General features: G+C 32.3%; 1 protein-coding gene across 3 annotated transcripts in view; it reads left to right on the top strand.

The window, feature by feature from the left end:
- The window catches only part of LOC114328060 (dynein axonemal heavy chain 3), a 793139-nt gene that overhangs the window by 651744 nt on the left and 119452 nt on the right, over window positions 1-21943 (top strand). The gene's annotated exons all lie outside the window — the stretch shown is intronic.

The raw sequence follows: 21943 nt of genomic DNA, 5'->3' as shown, positions 1-21943 counted from the left end.
CTTTTAACTACAGTAATGCTTAAAGTAACATAATAGCTCACCTAATAAAACATTTTCCCCCATGACCATTAGTCGTCTGGGGGGTTGGCCAAAATATTAATCAACATTTTTTTATCTATAACTAACAATAAAATTAACAATTATTAAATAAAAATGTAACTAATGAATGTGAAAAAAAATTATATAGTTTCCAGTGAAATTACCTTGCTGGGATAAGCTTATACCAGGCACCAGTATACATAATGAAAATTTTTGTATATCTGAAGTTTTAAAAGATTTATCCTATTTTTGATTTACAAGACCAATATTTTATTTAAACTGCACCTAAATTGGAATGATAGAATAACGAAAAATCAAAAACTTTTGGCAAAAATGGGGATCCTTATAGTAACAAAAGAAGGGACATATATGTCCAAAAATGGTTAGATAGAAAGAACAATGTTAAATGAAGCTATTTTCTTGTGGCATTTTTACAATTGTAACTATTTAGAATGGGAAATAAGCCATTCTAAATAGTTACAACACTGTTAAACATTGGGTATATTCCAATGATTCTTGATATAATTTTTCCGACATAACCATGCAATCTACTATCTACATTTGTAAGGCGTTGAACTCATAAAATATATATTTTTTTTTAATTCATTTCGTCGCAATTCTTTTATGCCGACCACTTCATATACATACAACTTGAAAACCACAAAATTGCATAATTTCCGGAGTGTTACCACAAACTTTTATAATGGACCCCATAAGATGTTTTAACGGATAGAGGTAAATGTTGGAACACTTACAATTAACATGATGTCTTTGTTTTTGTTCCTTTGGTCATTTATATAGAGTTATTGGCAATAAAAATGGACATCAATTACATTACCGGGTGTAAAGGAATGGTCTTATTAAAAATTTCTGCATTTATCTATACTTGTATATTTACAACAAAATATTACCGAAAAAAGATAGATTATTCACAATGAAAATTTTTTATTAATTTATTCGACAGAGACGAAAATGCCGATCATAAAGCTGCTTTTTTAAATAAAATTTGTATCAACTCCACGGTAAAAATTCAATATCTTTTGATCATGGTGTCGCGAAAAAAGGTCGCCAACAATTGGTCGAGCGAAAAAATGTCGCGCACATTTGAGCGCGTATCAAAAGGTCGCCGGCGAAAAAACAGCGCCGACGAAATAAGGTCGCGTGCAATTGATCGCGCGAAAAAAGATCGCGTCATGTTTTACATTATTAAAACCATTCAATTGGTTTTCAAAAAGGTTCTAAAGAAATTCTATTTGCATACTTTAACTTTATGCATTATGAGCCGATTAGTCTTGGAATTCCATCTAATTACTTTTTAATGTATTTTGGATGTATAAGAAGATGGGAAAAATAACGTATATCTAAATATTTTTTAATGTATTTTGGATGTGTAGGAAGATGGGAAATATAGGAGAATGGGAAATTATTTCATATGGTATTTTCAGGTTATTCAAGTGAATATACTTGAAAATTGAACAATTTTTAACATGAAGAAAGTATTTTTTTTTGTTCTACGTGAATAATTTTAATATATGGATCTAAATTCAGAAAGGTACTTTCCTTCACACTTTTTACAGGCTTAGGACTGTCAGCAAAAAACTGGCGTGTTTAAAAGTGTTTGCTCTTCCTAATCGGATATCGTTAAAAATGTACAGTAATAATAGTTCTATTTACAGTATATATTACATACAAACGAATACCAGGTACCAGTTTACCTATTTTTGGTATTTTCAGAGACCGGTAATTAGCATAATTGGTTCTTAGTAGAAAGTCGTTATGCAGATTAGTGAAGAATAAGTAGTTTAGATAAGGGCACCTTATTGTGTAGGTATTTATTAGGAATTCCATGAAGTCATTACGATAAGACATTATTGGAAATGCTAAAATAAATATTGTACAAAAGTTCTTTGTCTAATTGTGCGTTATTCACTAATGTGGTAATTATTATTCCATATTCGTGAAACGTACTTTTATTACTTTTTAATGTATTTTGGATGTATAAGAAGATGGGAAAAATATCGTATATCTCATTATTCATTAGCTTGTCGATTTGTCAAGATGGTCTTAACTTACGTAAAGAGTCAAAAAGGTGCCAATATGTTGGTGTATAATGGATATATCCATAGAAAGGAAAAAACGATTGATCAAAATACAATTTGGAAGTGCGCTCAGTACAATAAGCATAAATGTACCGGGAGAGTTCACACAGTGGGAGATGAAGTAGTGAAAAGTACAAGTCACAACCACGTTGCCGATGCGTCAATATTAGAAGCAAAAAAGGCTTGTAACAGAATGAAAGAACTGGCTCATCAAGTTGAACTAACAACACAAGGAATCATAGCTACCGTTTCACAAGAAGTGTCTGTGGGTGCAACTGGGCAGCTACCTTCTATTTCATCCCTAAAGCGAACTATTCAGAACACACGCCAAAGAGTGGAAGCTATTCCGGCAAATCCAAGAAGCTTAACAGAGCTTATTATTCCGGAAGAATACACCAGAAACAATAACGGCGAACCGTTTCTTTTATTTGACAGTGGTCCAAACGAACAGAGAATTTTAATATTTTCCACTGAAAGAAATTTAACTTTGATGGCGAGCTGTGAACACTGGTATGCCGATGGAACATTCACATGTACTCCTCTATTGTTTGGTCAGCTGTATACAATACATGGCGTACAGTATAGCAACGTTATTCCAACTGTTTTTGCTCTACTTCCTAATAAAACTCAGGCAACATACACTCGACTCTTCCATGAATTAAAAACGTTACGACCAGGTTTACGTCCTACAACAATAATGGTGGATTATGAAAAAGCAGCAATTAATGCTTTACAACAAGAGTTTCCTGAAGTCAGAATCCGTGGATGTTTCTTTCATTTCACACAATGTTTGTGGAGAAACATGCAAGGTACAGGACTGCAACAAGTTTATACAGAAGACACGAATTTTGCTCTACATCTGCGACAATTGGCAGCCCTAGCCTTCGTACCTGAAGTAGATGTTGTTGCAACATTCGGAGAGCTACTGGACAGCGAGTTTTACACTCAAAATGAAAATTTACTAACACCTTTAATAAACTACTTTGAGGATGTATGGATAGGCAGATTGGATCGACGACAACAAAGAAGACCGCCAATGTTTCCAAGGAATCTTTGGAATTGCTTCGAATTTATAGAGGAAGATCTACCGCGTACTAATAATGCTGTCGAAGGTTGGCACAACAGCTTCTCCTCGATATTAAATGCAGCACACCCAAATCTATGGAAGTTTATTACGGGGCTAAAGAAAGAAGAGAGTTTAAATCGATTAAAAGTGGAGCAATACATAGCTGGAAACCAACAACCTCAAAAAAAAATTTATAAAGATAAAGCGCGGCGAATAAAAACGATTTGTTTGCAATACGGGAACCGGCCAAATCTAGAATATTTAAGAGGAATTGCCCAAAATTTTCAACTGCAAGTATAAAAAACTAAAAAACAATTAAAAAAAAATTTAAAAAAAACAAAAAAAAAATAAAAATTAAAAAAACACAAAAAAAAAAAATAAAAAAAAAATAAAAATTAGAAAAAAATAAAAAAATAAAAATTAAAAAAACTTTTAAACACGCCAGTTACTAACTGCCAGTCCTAAGCCTGGATAAAGTGTGAAGGAAAGTTAAAGTATGCAAATCTGTTATTAATATAAATGTATTCTTTAACTATGATATCTTCAATAAGTACTCACCAGTGACAATGTATTAATGAAATTGTGCCTGTTATATAATTTTTAACCACAATATCATTATTTTATTTGGGAAATTTTATTTTAATAAAGATGGTAGCCCTTAACCTACCCTATCTATATGTAGTATATACCCTGTAAAATATATTAAGCTTATATTAAAACTTACTCTTAAATAACCAAGGGTAAATTTTGCGACACTGCCAAGTCGTGAAATAATACCTCTAGGTACTTTCCCTACAACATTTACAGTTAAAATTACCTTAATTCGACCATTAAATTGGTCGAACATTTTACATGATCAATTTCAAATAGGATTATTTACTTCCAATTATTTTCCTATTATTTAAAGTGGAAAATAAAACTAAAGTCATTTAGAAGTCAATATTGGGTTGACGAAATATTTTTTACCAATAGGTTAAAATGACTAATAAGAAAATATTTAACTGTTTGGGTCATTATTTAACAGCAATCCTTTAGTTATATTGCATCATCTAAATCTGACCTAAGCCTGGATTAAGTGTGAAGGAAAGTTAAAGTATGCAAATGAAAACATATTTTCCACCTACCTCTACCGAAAGTATACTTTTCCGGACCTGATTGTAGGGAGCAAAGTTGTACTTTTCCTCCCTAGGGAGGAAAATATTTTTCCTCCCTAGGGAGGAAAAGTAAAAGTGACGTCATAATATTTCATTCATGAAATATAACTTATTGACGCCCTGTATAATATCTATTTTCTATTACGGAGTATCTATACATTTTAACGTTTATTTATAAAACATCCTGTATTTTGCAGAATGGTAAAAAACAGTAAATTGTTATTTTTATTTAACAATGTTTACATTAATAATTTGACTTATATTTGACAGCTGACAGTTATATTGTACCTACTTGTTGTTTTAGTTCTAATACATTTTGTTGGTTAGTTACATAAATAAATTAAGTAAAAATGACAAAATGACTTGTTATTTGAGGAAGGTGGAAAAACCATATGTATAACATGGGAGTAAAGTGCCTTTTCCTCCCTTGAATGATTACTGCCCTCCGCTACGCGTCGGGCAGTAAACTTCATTCTCGGGAGGAAAAGTTACACTTTCCTCCCTTGTTATACAAATAGCTATTTCTGACGCGATCTTTTTTCGCGCGATCAATTGCACGCGACCTTATTTCGTCGGCGCTGTTTTTTCGCCGGCGACCTTTTGATACGCGCTCAAATGTGCGCGACATTTTTTCGCTCGACCAATTGTTGGCGACCTTTTTTCGTAGATCCTTTGATCATAGTCTCCTATCGACAAAAATCAAAATGCATTTTAAAGGTGAGGAGTGCAGTTTTTGGTTGCTGCAAATAAAGTCCGTTTATACAGGGTGATTGATTAGTGGGGTAAAGCTCAATAGATTCGCTATAGTAATAGATAGCAATAAAAGTTAATAACAAAAATATTAGCCACCTTTGAGCTTCACATTACAAAATTAGTTAGAATGTTACAGGGTGTCCGATAACACAGTGGCAGACCAAACTATGGACCAAACTTATGTTTTTTTAAATGGAACACCCTATATTTTATTTTATATTCGAAATCCTGTTAACTTCTCCATCACAAAAATATAAAGGTTTGTTATGTTATACAGGGTATTTACAAAGCTATAACCAATTTTATATGAAAATCGTAACAAGTTCAACTTCCTGTATAAATAAAAATAAGCAAAATAGCAATGGTTTATTAATACTACCATATTTTTTTACGTATTGTCAAAATTTTCAAGAATGATTGATATTGCTAATTTTCTTTATTACAAATACAGAGTGAGTCAAAACTTAAGTACCCTAAATTATTTTCTCAGTAATTTTAAATGGAACACCCTATATTTTATATCACTATTGAAAAGTACCATTACCGTACTTTAATTTTTAGATAACATTTCCTATGTCTAAATTTATTATTTTTCGAGGTATTTTCATTTTTCAATGGACCAGTAGCGTGGCCACACAAATCACCAGAATTTAATAAACTGGACTGATTTTTGGGGTTACGCTAATTTATAAAATACCTCCAACAACAAGGGATGAGATGAAAAATAGAATACAAAGTGTATTTCGATGTGTTAATTTACAAATGCTTCGTAGAGTAAGTAGCTCATTCAATGATCGTTTTTAGGCGTGCATACCGAAATGTGTTAGGAGTTCATTTTAAACACCTTATGTAATTAAATATTAAAAATGTATTACTGATAAATTATTTTTCGTTCTTTATTTGTTACATTGTTACATTTACACACAAAAGTAGACAAGAATCTACAGGTCGAGCAAGTCTCGTAAATTTCACGATTGCGAGCCACGCTTCACGCAACCGTGTTTGCGTACTTGTGTTTCAAGTTGCGTGGTCGTACGGAGTTATATTTACCAAATTTAAATATAATCGTTTTCAAAATTAAATCAATATGGCTACTGGGTGTAAAAGATAAATCTTATTCTATCTGTTCTTAATGAGTTTTAGATAATTTTAGTTGTATTTCTTTGTAATTTTGTGTTGTACAAAGATTAATTTAACATTTTCTCTGGAAGTATTAATTTAGAAAGATAATATGCTTCATTGGTGTTGTGTTTTGAAGTGTGAAATGTGATAAAGTCAAGATAAAGTTCACTTTTAAACTGAACTAAATAAGGTATCTGAGAGACAACAATGGTTAAATGCAATACAATGTACAGGTTTTACTAGCGAAATGAAAATTTTCCTGTCCTGTCTGCTGTAATCATTTTATATCTGGTAAGTTACAATTACAACAGTAACGATTTTTGAAGATGTTAACATTTTAATCTTATAGGAAAACCAGCCGACTTAATAGATAATAACAATCTCCAGATTGGGTTCCTTCAATAAATATGGTCTATAAACACAATGAAATAAGTTCCCCAAAATCTAAAATGGAGTGGTATCAAAGGAGAATTAAAGGGAAAAATATTCATATTGAAATTATTTATAAGGCACTGGACTGTCTTAAATTCTACAATAATACTAGGTGGGTAAATGATTTTAGACATTTTTCATTAAGAGTAGATTAAGATTAAGTAGATTTTCATTCAGTAGATTTAAGACTTGTTTACACGGGTAGAGTAATGATGCAGGTACTTGATAGAGTAGAGTAACTCTACCTGTAAAAATGCTCAGCACAGTAGAATAGCTGGTAGAGTGTATAGTTGGAGTTAAAGTAGAGTGACTAGCAACCTATGGCAAAGTAACTACTCTATGACCACCACTACTGCCAAAATGTCTACTCGGCTGCACACTCTACCCATGGAACACGCTCAATTATGGCAGAATAGAGTAGGTAGGAGAGTACATGGGGGCGCTGTCATTCTGGCTGGAATTGTGTTTTGTGTAAATAGTGAAAATGAAGTTCACCGAAGATGAAACTTTAAAACTTGTAGAGCTATAATACGGCGAATACCAGTGTTTATGGAATTTAGGTAGTGTATACTACAGAAATAAAAGTTTGCAGCAAGCTGCGGAGGATGAAATCGTCGAAAGAATGGCAAAGGGGGCTTTGGAGTAAACAAGCTTAAGCAAAAAATTAAGAATTTAAGGTGCACTTATAATCAAGAGTGTTTAAAAATACAAAAATCGGTTTCACTATACTAGCATCAGTACTATACTTGTACTCTCCTCACGTGAATGGTATCAAGCCATTTTTGGTAGAGTACTACCACTACTCTACTCTCCTCAAAACTCTACCCATGTAAACAAGTCTTTAGAAACAGTGGAAAATGAGGTAGCTAGTAGAGTAGTAGTAGAGTAAAATATACTGGTTTAGCAAATTGCAATGTTTTAAGGTAATACAGTAGCGATAAACAGGTAGCCTAAACGTGTTCCAAGATTGTCACTGTAATTTTGAATATTTTTTCGAGGCATTTGGCACACGTATTCGTAAAATAATAAAGAATGGCGGTACAGAGCCCAATTTGAAAAATATATTAATATGTGGAAATTACTCTGTAATTATACAATATTTAAAAAATGAGCCTGTACCGCCATTAAGAAGAACAAAAAAATACACTTTCTTCAAATAAACTTTTTTATCCGATGCCTAGATTTTGTGTAATTTTGGAACTACTAATGAAATAAAAAATTTTAGTAGTTCCAAAATAACACAAAATCGGATAAAAAAGTTGTATTTGAAAAAAGTGTATTTTTTTGTTCTTCTTAATGGCGGTACAAGCTCGTTTTTTTTTTATATTGTATTTAATTACAGAGTAATTTCCACATATTAATATATTTTTCAAATTGGGCTCTGTACCGCCATTCTTTATTATATTACGAATATGTGTGCCAAATATCTTGAAAAAATATTCAAAATTACAGCCGCAATCTTGGAACACATTTTCGCTACCTGTTGATCTATACTGTTTCCTCTTAAGATAGTTTTAATAGTTATTTATGATATAAGTATTAAATTTTAAGACGCGCATGTGAAAGTTAACTTGAAAAAATAATTTTATTAATGTTTTGACTTCCACATCAGATGTCATTGTCAAAATACAAAATATTCATTATTATTAGGTTTGTTCTAGCAAACGGTCAAACTAGTCAAAAACCATCAGCAAACAGTTGGTCAGTAAAAGAACATAATACAGTCACCAGTGCGATCCCCTCTACTCGCGCTGGTCCACTATTCGCTGATGGTTTCAAACTGATGCTAGAACAAACCTATTATTATTATACATATCATTATCTGTAAATAATATTTCTTCTGATTGTTAATTGTAAAGGATAGAAAAATTACCATTTATTTTATTTTTTTTAGAATCAGCTGAGAGAAGTGGTCTACAAAAAAACCAGGAAGGAAACGGAATATGTGGCTACGAAAGGCAAAAGAAAGGTTTACAAAGCAAATGTGACACATTTTTTTGAAATATTTAGGAATATCAGTAAATTGCATTAAAAAAATGTATGAAAAGATTTTGTTCAATAAAAATGTTTATATTTATCAAGGATGTATTATTTGGTATGGCCACATATCGTCAGTGATGTAATAATACATCCTATCTGTTTTTTCATGAGTTTTGTAAGAGAGACTAAAAACTTGTCTTAGGGTCACCTCCTGTTTTCATATGATATTTTTTGACTTGTTTTGTAGTAAATTAAACTATCTATGAACTACAAAACAAGTCAAAACTTACATATGAACACAGGAGGTGACCTTAAAACATGTTTTTCCATCTCTCATACAAAACTCATGAAAAAACAGATAGGAGGTATTGTCACATCAGCAAGGATGTACAGTGATGAGTGCCCTAATAACCGGCAAAATATTTAGTTGTGAGATAAAAAGAAATGAAACTAGTCGAGCTGGGAAATTTAGCGAAATTAACCTTTAAATTTACGTTATATTGATCCCACCTTTACACATATCGGAGGAGTATGTCAACTAAAACTGTCACTGTGACAGTGGTAGTTTCCAAACTCGTCTGATACGTCTGAAGGTGGTACACAATCAATACAATCTAAATGTATAAGTTAATATCGCTAAATTTCCCAGCTCGACTAGTTTCATGTCTTTTTATCTCACTACTTAATACATCTTTTGTGCTATTTTGCCGGTTATTAGAGCGCTCATCACTGTATTTCTGGTATATCCAGGGAATGTCTATAAAATATATTTTGAATGTCCAGAGAACATTCGTGGACATTCATGGAATGTTCCAATAAGACATTCAGGTAATGTTTAAACACTCAGGTAATGTTTGCTGACACAGGATTTTCCTGGGATGTTCTCAGGGAACATGTTTTCGGGGATATTCCAGGAATTTTTCAATGTCTGTGTACCTTCTATGGACCTATATGGAATATTTTGGTGTTATTACCGCCGCACTCCACTTGCGATTTGTAATCAGGAAGATTGAACACATTGTTTCAAATACAAGTCAATCCATTTGTGACTAAATAATCATGGATTGACTTCTATTTGAAAGAATGTGTTCAATCTTCACAACTACAAATCGCAAGTGGAGTCCGGCGCTTAGGGCTACTTCCTCTTCGGTATTATGTATTATACTACAGAAATCAGGAACTTTCCTTCTAAATATATGTATGCATCTTGGCCATCAAACATATTCTTCCAAACATTTTTTTAAGGGGTCTTGTGGGTAAAAAAAGTGACTTTTTAAAAAAATTATATCTCGAAAACTAAAATTTATTTTTATTTATAATTGGAACATGTAAAAGTATAGTACTTAAGGTAGTCTCAAAAAAAGTTTCAGCCAAAAATATTCATTTTTGTAGAGTTTAAGTTTTTTTGCGTTGGCAGCATAACTAAGTCCAGTCTCATCTGAAATCAAAAAGTTTCTTGTAGTTTATACCTCTGGCTAGAATATGAACGAAGGAATTAAAAAAAAATGAAATTTGAAGATTTTACATAAGTTTAAACACATTTTTGACCCCAATTTTTCTCATTTTTAAAGTAGTTTTTTTTATAAAACAAAAATGACCTCATCTAATAAAAAATCCTTTGTTGATTCACTAGCCAGAGGTATAAACTACAAGAAACTTTGATTTCAGATGAGACTGGACTTGTTATGCTGCTCACGGCAAAAAAGGGCTGTTGTCGAAAAATTGCAGTCAACTCTACAAAAATGAATATTTTTGGCTGAAATTTTTTTGAGAGTACTATACTTTTACATGTTTCAATTATAAATAAAAATAATTTTTAGTTTCCAAGATATAATTTTTTAAAAAGTCACTTTTTTTACCTGCAAGCATTGATTATAAATATTCCTCTGCAAGACAACAACTTAACAAATTGTTGATTTCAAATTGTAACAGTTGTTTTGCAAAGTATGCTGCCCTCTTGTATTTTCTGTGTTATCTTCATCATACAATTACTTCATCTAAAAACTTTCTGCGATATATTCGCAACAACAAAAACAAACAAAACAAAAAAAAATAAAACAAAAGTTTAACCACCTTCACACCACAGAATCAAGCAATCAAGTTACACAAATTTTCAAACACCTCACCTGACACAGCGTCTCAAGTACGATTGCGCGAATTGGTAAATATAACTCTGCACGACCACGCAACTCGAAACACAAGTACGCAAACACGGTTGCGTGAAGCGTGGCTCGCAATCGTGAAATTTACGAGACTTGCTCGACCTGTAGATTCTTGTCAAAAGTAGTGTTTAATTGTCTTCACAAAATGTTGTATTTTGTGTTTGGGTGTTTTTTTTTTGTAAAATTTATTACTCATTTTCTTTCTTTATTTGCTTCTCTAATTTTTAATTGTTTCAAAAATGTTGCATGTAGTGGTTGGGTTTTTGTTTGTAAAATGTATTACTAATAAATTATTTTTATTTCTTTATTTGCTACAGTGTTACATTGATTACCAGATTGATAATCGGTAATCTTCAATTGTCAATTCAGTCATGGCTTACTTAAAATTTAGATAAATTTAAACACCTAAAATAATTTGCTCTGAAAAATGAAAATATCTCGAAAACTAATAAATTTGGGCATAGGGAATGTTATATAAAAATTAAAGTACGGTAATGTTATTTTAAATAATGATATAAAATACAGGGTGTTCCATTTAACATTACTGAGAGAATAATGTACTTGCGTTTTGAGTCACCCTGTATTTGATAGAAGGAAAATTAGCAATGTCAATAATTCTTGAAAATTTTGACAATAAATAGAAAATATGGCATTAATAAACCATCGCTGTTGTGCTTATTTTTATTTATACAGGGAGTTGAACTTGTTACGATTTTCATACAAAATTGGTTATAACTTTGTAAATACCTTTTATAACATAAGAAACCTTTATATTTTTGTAATGGGGAAGTTAAGAAGATTTCGAATATAATTTAAAATATAGGGTGTTCCATTTAAAAAAAACATAAGTTTGGTCTGCCACTGTGTTATCGAACACCCTGTAACATTCTAACTAATTTTGTAATGTGAAGCTTAAAGTTGGCTAAAATTTTTGTTATTAACTTTTATTGCTATCTATTACTGTAGTGGATCTATGAGATCAATAAAATTAAAATTTATCACTGTCATTCAGCGGTCGCTTCGCTATGGAATTTCGATTGTTAGAGTCTAATATTTCAAACCCATAACATGAAATTTTGCTTTTGAGTTTTGGCAACAAATATGAACATTTAAAAATGCCTAAAAAAACGCCGAATTTAAACTTTCACATTACAAATGATTTTTCACGTCATGGGAAATGCTTTATGAAGACATTTATTAGGTAAAATATGTGGCTGAAATTGTGTAATTTCGAGAAACCTACAAACTGAAACTTTTAATTCAACGTTTTTAGGTATATTTTAAATGCCTCAAAGTTTAAATTCAGCGTTTTATAGGCAGGGCCCCCGTAAGAACTACTGGCGCCTGTGTGCAAAAAAGGATTTTGGCGTCCCTTGTCATTTTATAGGCATAGGTATTTTGATAATGTTTTCTTATTTATTTTTTGGGGTCCTGACAAATAATCCCCGGACCAATAATCCCGGACAAAAAATCCCCACAAATTATCCCTGGATAAAAAATCCCCGGACAAATAATCCCCGGACAACAAATTCCCACAAAAAATCCCGGACAAATATTCCCCACAATTTTTTTTTTCTACAAAATATCCCCACAAAAAATCCCGGACAAAAAATCCCCAGGAATTATTTGTTGCCGGATAATTCTCTAAAAGTTTTCCCGAAATTTTACCAAATTTCGAATTCCAATTCCATGCCGAAATCTTCAAATTTTACATTAATCGTCCAACACTACATGGAATACAATTTTTATGTACACCCAGCTCGACCAAAATGGCCGAGTTGGTCGTACAGAAGAAACTAAGCGGTAACGCAAATGCATCTAAGTAACTCCTTTGTACAAGTTAGAACAGTGGGAAAAATATCAAACAGTTTCTGCGTAAATTCTGGACTGAGACAGGGAGATCCGTTGTCATCATTGTTGTTTAATCTGGCCTTAGAATATGTCATGCCAAAAATTTATCCAAAAATCAAACCAGACATAGCTACTCGGGGAGAGGCCAGATGAGAGAAGGTCTGTAGGACGGCCTAGAAAAAGGTGGAAAGATGCAGTCAGAGGAGATTTTTAGAAAATGGGATTGAGACAATGGGAAATAGTGGCACAGGACCGACAAACATGGAAGGCAATAATAAACGCGGCAAAGACTCTCGAAGAGTTATAACGACATTGATGATGATGATGACTAAATATTTTTGACGCTAAATGTACAAAAAGGAACATGTTTTTTTTGGATTTCAATCAATATTATCGTTGTCAAGACCAGCAGTTATCATCACGAATACGCAATGTACTGGACATACTTATTCAAAACAGAGTGAGCAAAAGATTTAAGCCAATAATTACAACATGATTCCCACAGCTTTAGCTCATTCCCCATATCATTCTCTCCCACGATTTTTGAAAAAAATCACACTCTTTTGTCACGTAAAATTTGAAGTTTTCGACATCGAATTGGAATTCGAAAATTGGTACTTAAGCGAAATTACAATTCATGCTTAATATTAATTGCTATTCATTATTTTCATACCGAAAAGCGGTTTCATGGCGATTGCTCTCTACCTATACCGATTGCATTCACGGGAAAACTTTTAGAGAACTATTCGGAAGCAAATATTTCTTGGGGATATTTTGTCCGGGATTTTTTGTGGGGATATTTTGTCCAAAAATATTTGTAGGGATTATTTTTCCGGGATTTTTGTAGGATTTTTTTGTCCGGGGATTATTTGTCCGGGGATTATTTGTCCGGGGATTTTTTGTCTGGAGAATTTTTGTCCATGGATAATTTGTGGGGATTTTTTCCGGAATTATTTGTCCGAGGATTATTTGTCCTAGCTTCAATCCACAGGGTGCCAGGCGGTGTCGTGGTTGAAAAATTATTTAAAGATTTTTTTTTAACAAATTCACAAAAAAAAAAATTATTTCGAACAAAAAAGGTTCCTTGTCATTTTTCTCTAAAATAGATTGTTGTCGAGTTATACGCGATTTAAGATTTGAAAAATGCGAAAATGGCTATATAACTATTAGACAACAATTAACAAATTCTAGAGAAAAATCACAAGACACCTTTTTTGCTCAAAATGATCCAAATTATCTAAAAAAAATTGTTCGAAGTAAAAAATTATTTTTGTGAATTTGTTTAAAAAAAATTGTTTAAATAATTTTTAGACCAAGGTACCGCCAGAAACCCTGTGGATTTGTTTTAGGACCTTTTTTGAGTGAGTAAGTTTTTGCAAAGAAATTTAATCGAAATAATTTTGCTAACGTGGGCAACGATACAGCCTGGACTATAGCGGTAAAATAATTAAAAACAACAGCTTTGTAATAAAATAATGACAAGAATTTTTTCAGAATGTTGAAGGAGTGGTTTTAAACTTTGATTTGGTTGCTTTTTGACTTTCATAATAATAATTTTTAATCGAGTTATTAAGCCTTGAAAATGGTCATTTTCGCATTTTTTTTTAAATTATAAATTGCATATAACTCGACAACAATCAATTTGAGTGAAAAATGACCTTTTTTACTCAGAATGACCCAACTAAAAAAATTTGTTCGAAATGATAAAATTATTTTGTGAATTTGTTTTAAAAAAAATGTTTTACCAATTTTTCGTCCACGGCACCCCTTGGCACCCTGTGAATTTGTTATAGGGACCTCTTTTTGAGTTAGTTTGTGCAAAAAAATCGAATCGAAATAATTTCGCAAAGGGGGCGACGTACAGTCCGGTCTAATTAGTTATTTGATAGGTAAAATTTTCAAATATTGTCGATTCATCATTTGAGCGCCGCAGAATCGTTCGCTTATCGATGAGATAGAATTACCTCCCACACACTATTGCTCAACCAATGTGTTTGGAATTTTTTCACAAAATCAGCGCATAGTTAGGTATTTCTTATCTACAGTTGAATGTTTGTTATTTTTATAGCGGGATTTTTTATTTTATGTTTATAGAAAGACTACAGATGTCATCCAAGATCCAAACAAAATAAAATGGAACTATTTAATTTCTCAACTTTTATCTTAAAATTAATTTCTGCTTTTTTATTTTTTTTTTGTAAATATTTTTGCACTTTTTGATCCTTGGTTTTGGCGCCCCTAAAGGACGGCGCCTGTGTGCATTGCACACTTTGCACATATGGTAGCGGGGGCCCTGTTTATAGGTATATTTCAAATGCCTCGTATTTGTTGCCAACACTCAAAATCGAAATTGGATGTTATAGATTTTGAAGATTAAGCCGAAATTAGACGAAATTGAATAGGAATTCCATAGTGACCGGTCAATGGAAGTTCTAAATTTTATTGATCTCATGAGAGTCGTAAAAATACAAAAAATCACCAAGGTTTATTTATTTAACAGTTTTATAGAAACGGCCATCATATGGATATTCATTATTCATAGAACCCTAATCAAAAGATATCGAATTTTTACCGTCGAGAGGATACAAATTTTATTTAAACAATAAATTGATTTCGCGCGTATAACTGACCTTTAAAATCGCCGGTCGCTTCAAGCGTTGTTTCTATTTCTGAGAGAACGGTTCATTCTACACAAGAAGTGCTAATAAACATTTTTGTTCAAAATTATCTCAGCTAGCTATACTTTCTTATTTGAAAAATGTTTTCCTTCGACGTGCAGATTCTTAGTATGTAAATCGATGCTTTCGTATGATTTTTAGAGAGTATACTAAGATTAACGATATTGTACAGTATCTTTTTAAAACTCGTATGAAACAACAGATATGTACATAAAAAATGTATATTTGTGTAAAAAATATATGTCTCGATAAAACGCATACGCTCATAATTATTTTCCTTACTCCGACTTTTATTGTACATTTATTTTTATGTTTCCTCCAAACAAGAAGTAATAAACTGTAAAATTACAAACTGAAACAACAACCGGTAAGGTATCCCCGACAACTTCTCGATTTCATTACCATTGACTCGAATCATGACCTCTGCTGAACAACTTTCACTTGTTATAAAAATTATTATAAATGCCTACATGTTAGACAACCAACAATACACATTCTACATAAAGTAAAATCAAATTCTTTAAAATATAAAATGAATAAATTCCAAACATTAAATATTTTCTAAATTATTTTCTTTTGTTTTCTATATAATGATATAGGAATTATGTATTAGGTATATGATATAGGAATTTTTGGATATTCTTTTGATATAAAATATATCGTTTTTTTCAATTAGACAGAAATTTAGCCAATATTTCTTTTAAAATAATTTTATTTATTTTTTTATTACATTACACTTTTTAACATTTCTTTGGTTTTTTACACTAGTTTGATTTGTAAACAAAAATCCATTCCTCAATCATTTCAGTTTACCATGATTTTAGCTACTAGCAGGTAGGCAACTCTCAATACAAGATGTACAAAAAATATGCATGTAGCAAACTATTGAAAATAATTTGTATTTTATTTAATTATATGTAGATATGTAATTGTTATGGTATACCTTTTGATTTAAATAAACTTATTATCTCTTCTTCATCTTCTTCTTCGACTTTTTCTCACTCTACTCTCATAGCACTCTATTCTTCTAGCCACCTTCCTACTCACTTTCCTAGTCTCATAGCAGGTCTTCCTCTCTTCTTCTCTTCGGGTCCCAGTCCAATATTCTTTTCGGCCACCTGTGCTCTGTCATTCTTTGTAAATTCCCGTAGGTACCACTGCAGGGCTTTAAACATTCTACTTCCATTCTGTTCCCTATTTCCTCTGTTCTTATTCTATCTTCTCTGGTTATAGTTATGTAAACATATTCTCATGTCCAATTCAACTGTTCTTATTTTTTTCGTATTGTTGTCATTTGTGCCATACTTCCGCTCCGTGTAAGGTAATATTCAGCACTATGCTCTGAAAGCTCCTTTTTTGTTTTTTTCTTTGGTCAGTGGCGTAGCCAGGGCCGTCTCAACCCGGGGGTGCAAGGGGTGCGAGGCACCCGGGCGCCAAGTCCAAGGGGCGCAAGCCGAACATTTGCTAAGCTCAAAATTGCGCTTTTTGTCCTTAAAAAACCTACAAATAACAAAAACATGCAAGTGCACTTTCGGTATTTTTTACAAAGGCTATTAATGCTTACTACACCTACGATACGCAAATGTAATGTGAAACCCATTTAGTTTAATTCCGACAATAATTTTAAAAAGGTGACGCGTACACTATTTTGACCAATATTGAATGTCGAGTAACAATGAATCACCATCTTGTAAAAATTATCAGTGTATCCGATTCTGCTATTAAAAGTATAATTGCCGTTGGGGAGCTATATGTGTGTATCCCACTTTTAGCGACGCCTTTTATAGTAGGAAAATATAAATGCTGATTTTCAAAAACTAATTTTCTTCATTACGTTTGCGACAAGAAAGACGTTTGTTGCGTTTTTAGAAAGACACGAGAGAAGGGAAGCCACTTAATTTCTGTAAAAAAATGTAGATCTAAAAATGACTTACTAAAAAGTCATACAGTAGACTCTGTCAATCAAGCAGCAGTTCAACTCGAAAGAAAAAGGTGGACGTCGGTTTTAGAAAGAATTATCGAAATAATAACATTTTTAGCACGACAAAATTTACCATTAAGAGGAACCAGTCAAAGGTTACACGAATAGCGTAACGGTAACTTTTTAAAGTTAATATAATGTATTTCCAATTTTGATAATATGCTATCAGAACACATTACACGAATTATTGTCAAATAATCTTCCTTCTTTTTGGAAATCTAATGAACTTTCTTATTTTAAATGGAGCACCCTGTATATTTTTTGCGTTTTGAAGTCCTTAAGAAATACTGATTATTTTTTATGTTATATTCCTTATACCTAAATGCCATAATTTCGGAGTTATTGCGACATTTATTAAAAATTTTTTAAATAAATTATAGAAATCAATTTTTTCGGTCCGGTTAGACATTTTTTTAGGTTCTTTGGATCATTGGGATTGGCATTTTTGTAATTTTTATCTAAAGTTAATCGTTTCCGAGTTATAAACAATTTAAAACTGAAAAAAATTGAAAAATGACGATTTTAAAGGTTCAAAAACACAAGTAAGAAAAATTTTTAAAATTACGAAGTACCAAAATTGAAGCTCAAACCTTCTTCTATCAGCTCTCTAAGAATTTTTGGCACGTTTTATTATAAAACATTGTTTTTTTTATTGTTAATGAAGCTCATATGAGAGGACGGACGATCGGGCTGCATTAACAACTAAAAAACAATATTTTAGAATGAAATAAGACCAAATCACTTATCGGTAGCTGATATAATAAGGTTTGAGTTTGAATTTAGGCACTTTGTAGTTTCAAAAATAATATTTTTTACTTGTGTTTTGTACCTAGAAAATCACCTATTATCGATTTTTTTCAGTTTTAAATTGTTTATAATTCGGAAACGATTAGCTTTAGAGAAAAATTATAAGAGGTCTTTTTTATTCCCAATGATCCAAAAAACCTAAAAAAATGGCTAATCGGGCCGAAAAAATTGATTTTTATATTTACTTTAAAATTGTTTTTAATAAATGTCATAATAACTCCGAAATTATGACATTTAGGTATAGGGAACATAACATGAAAAATAATCAGTATTTCTTAGAGACTTAAAAACGCAAAAAATATATAGAGTCTTCTATTTAAAATAAGAAAGTTCATTAGATTTCCAGAGAAACGGAAGATTTGACAACAATGTAATTACCACTATAACATCGGCCGCATTAGAAGACCTTGACTCACTAAAATCTATAAAAATCGTTCTAGTGGTTTCCATACTTTCTCGCTACCCTGTATAATCTTCTGACAAAAGGGGGCGCAAAGATGAGTCTTGCACCCCGGCGCGGTGTATGCTTAAGACGGCCCTGGGCGTAGCTGACAGGCCCGCAGGGCCCGCAAGGCGGGGGGCCCCGACGTTAGGAGGGGCCCCTTAAAGCCTTCAAGCTTAATATTTCTACTTTCTTTAAATTGGGAACCAAAACATATTTTGTTGTTTTTATTCAATAATCCTTGATATCACTCAAGATATTTCAAAACACGATCAGCTGAGGTTTATTTTCCGGTATATAAAAATAAGTTGCGATGAAAATAATTTACCTTCCAAGGCAGAAGTTGTTGAAAGTTTTTGGGATTTATTCGTATATTAGACCAAAGTGCAGAAGGTCCTGTAAATGAAATTTTAAAATTTATACAATCAAAACACCTTTCCGTACACAACTGCAGAGGAAAGGGTTATGATGGAACGTTATAACGTTATAATGGGACGTTAGTAATATTGATTTACTTTACACGCGTTAGGATTTCAAAAAAGTTTGATGTCAAAGCTTAAGAGGAAGGTCTGGCGCCATTGTTTAGATATTAGGTTGGCGCCTTTTTTAGAATTTGGGCTGGCGCCTTTTTTATAATTTGGGTTGGCGCCTTTTTTTATGAGCCAGTCCGGCCCTGTAATCTAACATCAAGACTTTTGCAATCTGAAACGGCAGAGTTAACGGCCACGCTTCAACTTTTTCAAAAACCTCGTGATAATCCTCGAGAAATGAGAAATCCGTTTTCCGAAACTTTAGCAAAAGCAACAGGAATAGCAGAATAGTGGGGTATTATACCAAAATTTAAAAATAAACGGATAAAACGTATAAAAAATTTTACGATGAGCTCAGCTGAGACGAAAAAATAACTTATAGCAAAAACAGTTTTGAAGTTAATGTTTTCAATGTACCCCCCATCTTAACTTATTTATTTTTAGCACATAATCAAAACGGTAGGACAGGTCGATTTTTAAAATAATCATAGTACATTTTAGCATCAATGTTTCGAACTTTACGCGATCCCTCTTCAGGTGACAGGCATAACTTTGATATTTTTAAATGGGAAAGTAGGTACATCATGTGACATCTCTTTTCAAATCTTTTGAAATACTGATTACAAAAATGTATAACACTTGCGCAAAATTTCGGTCCAATTCTTTTTAAATGCATTAATTTTTTTAATCCTGAGAAAACTAATTTAGGAATTTTTGAAAAATTTAAACTCAGAATAAAATATTACATTATTATCGAGGGCCGTAAGTCCCTAAAAACTTCTATAATATTTATTTTAATAAGTTACAGGCTTGAAAACAAAAGAAAATTTAGTATGATTTTTAATTTCAAATCGCTCAAAAGAAACTTTTTGTTTATTATAATGGACTGTCGACACTCAGTAATAATGTAATCTTTCATTCTGCGCGTTTAAATTTAAAAAAAATACTCATTAGTTTTCTCAGTACAGTAAAACCTCGATATAACGGACTAATTGGGGGGACGGGGTGGTGTCCGTTAAAGCCGAAAGTCCGTTATATAATAATAAGCTTCAAACAAATCAAAAAATTTTTCTTGAAAATATGTGCACTGTATTTAAATATAAATAAAAAATTTGCCGTTTTGACATAAATAAAAAAGACAAGCCACAAACAAATTGTATTTAATTGTCTTACTCTCAAGTGACGTTGCTGTTTGATATCGACGCGCCTGCCTTCGGTAATCCTGCTTTGAAAAAGGAATCAAGTTTTGTTTGCAATTTTGAAGTTTGCTGTTTTTTTTTATGATCACTTCTTTAAAATTATGCTGCTCTCTTGTATCCTCTGCGGTATCTTCATCGTGCAATACAACCATTAGGTACTTAATCTAAAAACTGTCAGCATTATATTCGTTTGGTTACCAAAATTACTCCCTGATCGATGAGTTGAATAAGCGATGTTGTATTTTTTTGAGCAAAAAAAGTACATCAAAAAATACAGCTTAAAGTTGCTTTCTTCTGAACGAAGAATATTTTCAGAGGGATGAGCAGCAGCGTTGTCTACAATCAATAAACATTTCACCTCTTCCGGCGGTATTTCCAGTTTTTCTCTTGAAATTATCTCACTGCAGGTCCAAATTCTTAAAAAGAAACCAATTTTTGATCCTGTCCTTGCTGATTTTTCTTGAAGAATTTAATTTTTCATATTTTTTACATTCAAACTTTTTTTACACGTGAAGGGATTTTTTGTCCGTTATATCCGAAGTCCGTTAAATAGAGGTCCGTTCTATCGAGGTTTTACTGTATTCGAAAAAGATGAATGCATTTAAAAAGCATTTGACCGAAATTTTGGCCACGTATTATACATTTTTGTAATCAGTATTTCAAAAGCTTTTAAATGAGGTGTAACATGATGTACTTTCCCATTTAAAAAAATCAAAAGTATGACTGTTACCTGAAGAGGGATCGCGTAAAGTTCGAAACAATGATGCCATAATATACTATGATTATTTTAAAAATCGACCTGTCCGAGCGTGTTTGTCGGATTAAGATACATGTATCGGTTTTCATGTCTATTCCCAAAAAATCTAAGTATTAACACGAACTGATGAAGGCCAAATATTGTCATTTACACATTTTAGTATTATACTGTTATTAGTTGTTATGTTTATAATACGGGGGCTCACAAAAATTTTCGCGGGGGGCCTCTCAATCTTCAGCTATGCCACTGTCTTTGGTTAGTGTTGTTCCATATTTTCGTGCTTTGTTTTTCCGCGCTATTTTCATTTTTATAGCTTTTCTTTTATACAAGTAACATCTCAGCTGATCATCGACCCTAAAAGCCTTACAACTCTTAATAGACTCTTCTTTCTAAACTTTAGTTCAAATCTGCAACCTCCTTATTTCTCTTCCCCATCTCACTACACCTTGGAACTTTGCCTGATAATCATCATTTCTTACGATATTTATTTGGTTCTCCTCATTTTGACAGGAAGACTTACGTTCTTCTTCTTCTACTTCTTCTTCTGCTTCTTCTTCTTCTTCTTCTTCTTCTTCATGTGCCTATCCGTGACGAATGTTGGCGATCATCATGGTAATCTTTACCTTATCTGAAGCAGCGGGGAAATGCTGCACAGACGTTGTGTTGAACCAGATTATGAGGTTCTTTAACCAATATGTTTCTCCTCCTGGATCTCGCTTTCCAAATATTTTTCCTTGCAGGATGGCTTCTAGGAGGGCATATCTGGATTTATTTCACATAATGTGTCCGAAGTATTCTGACTTTCGAGATTTGATGCTGATCAATGCTTATGGCCCTTATCGGTTCTTCTTCATTCTTCTAAGGACCTCCTCAGTTGTGACTCGACCAGTC

The sequence above is a fragment of the Diabrotica virgifera genome, chromosome 7, assembly GCF_917563875.1.
Source record: "Diabrotica virgifera virgifera chromosome 7, PGI_DIABVI_V3a".
Lineage (NCBI taxonomy): Eukaryota > Metazoa > Arthropoda > Insecta > Coleoptera > Chrysomelidae > Diabrotica > Diabrotica virgifera.
The sequence above is the reverse complement of the archived record's forward strand: the minus strand, read 5'-3'. Positions and strand labels throughout refer to the sequence as shown.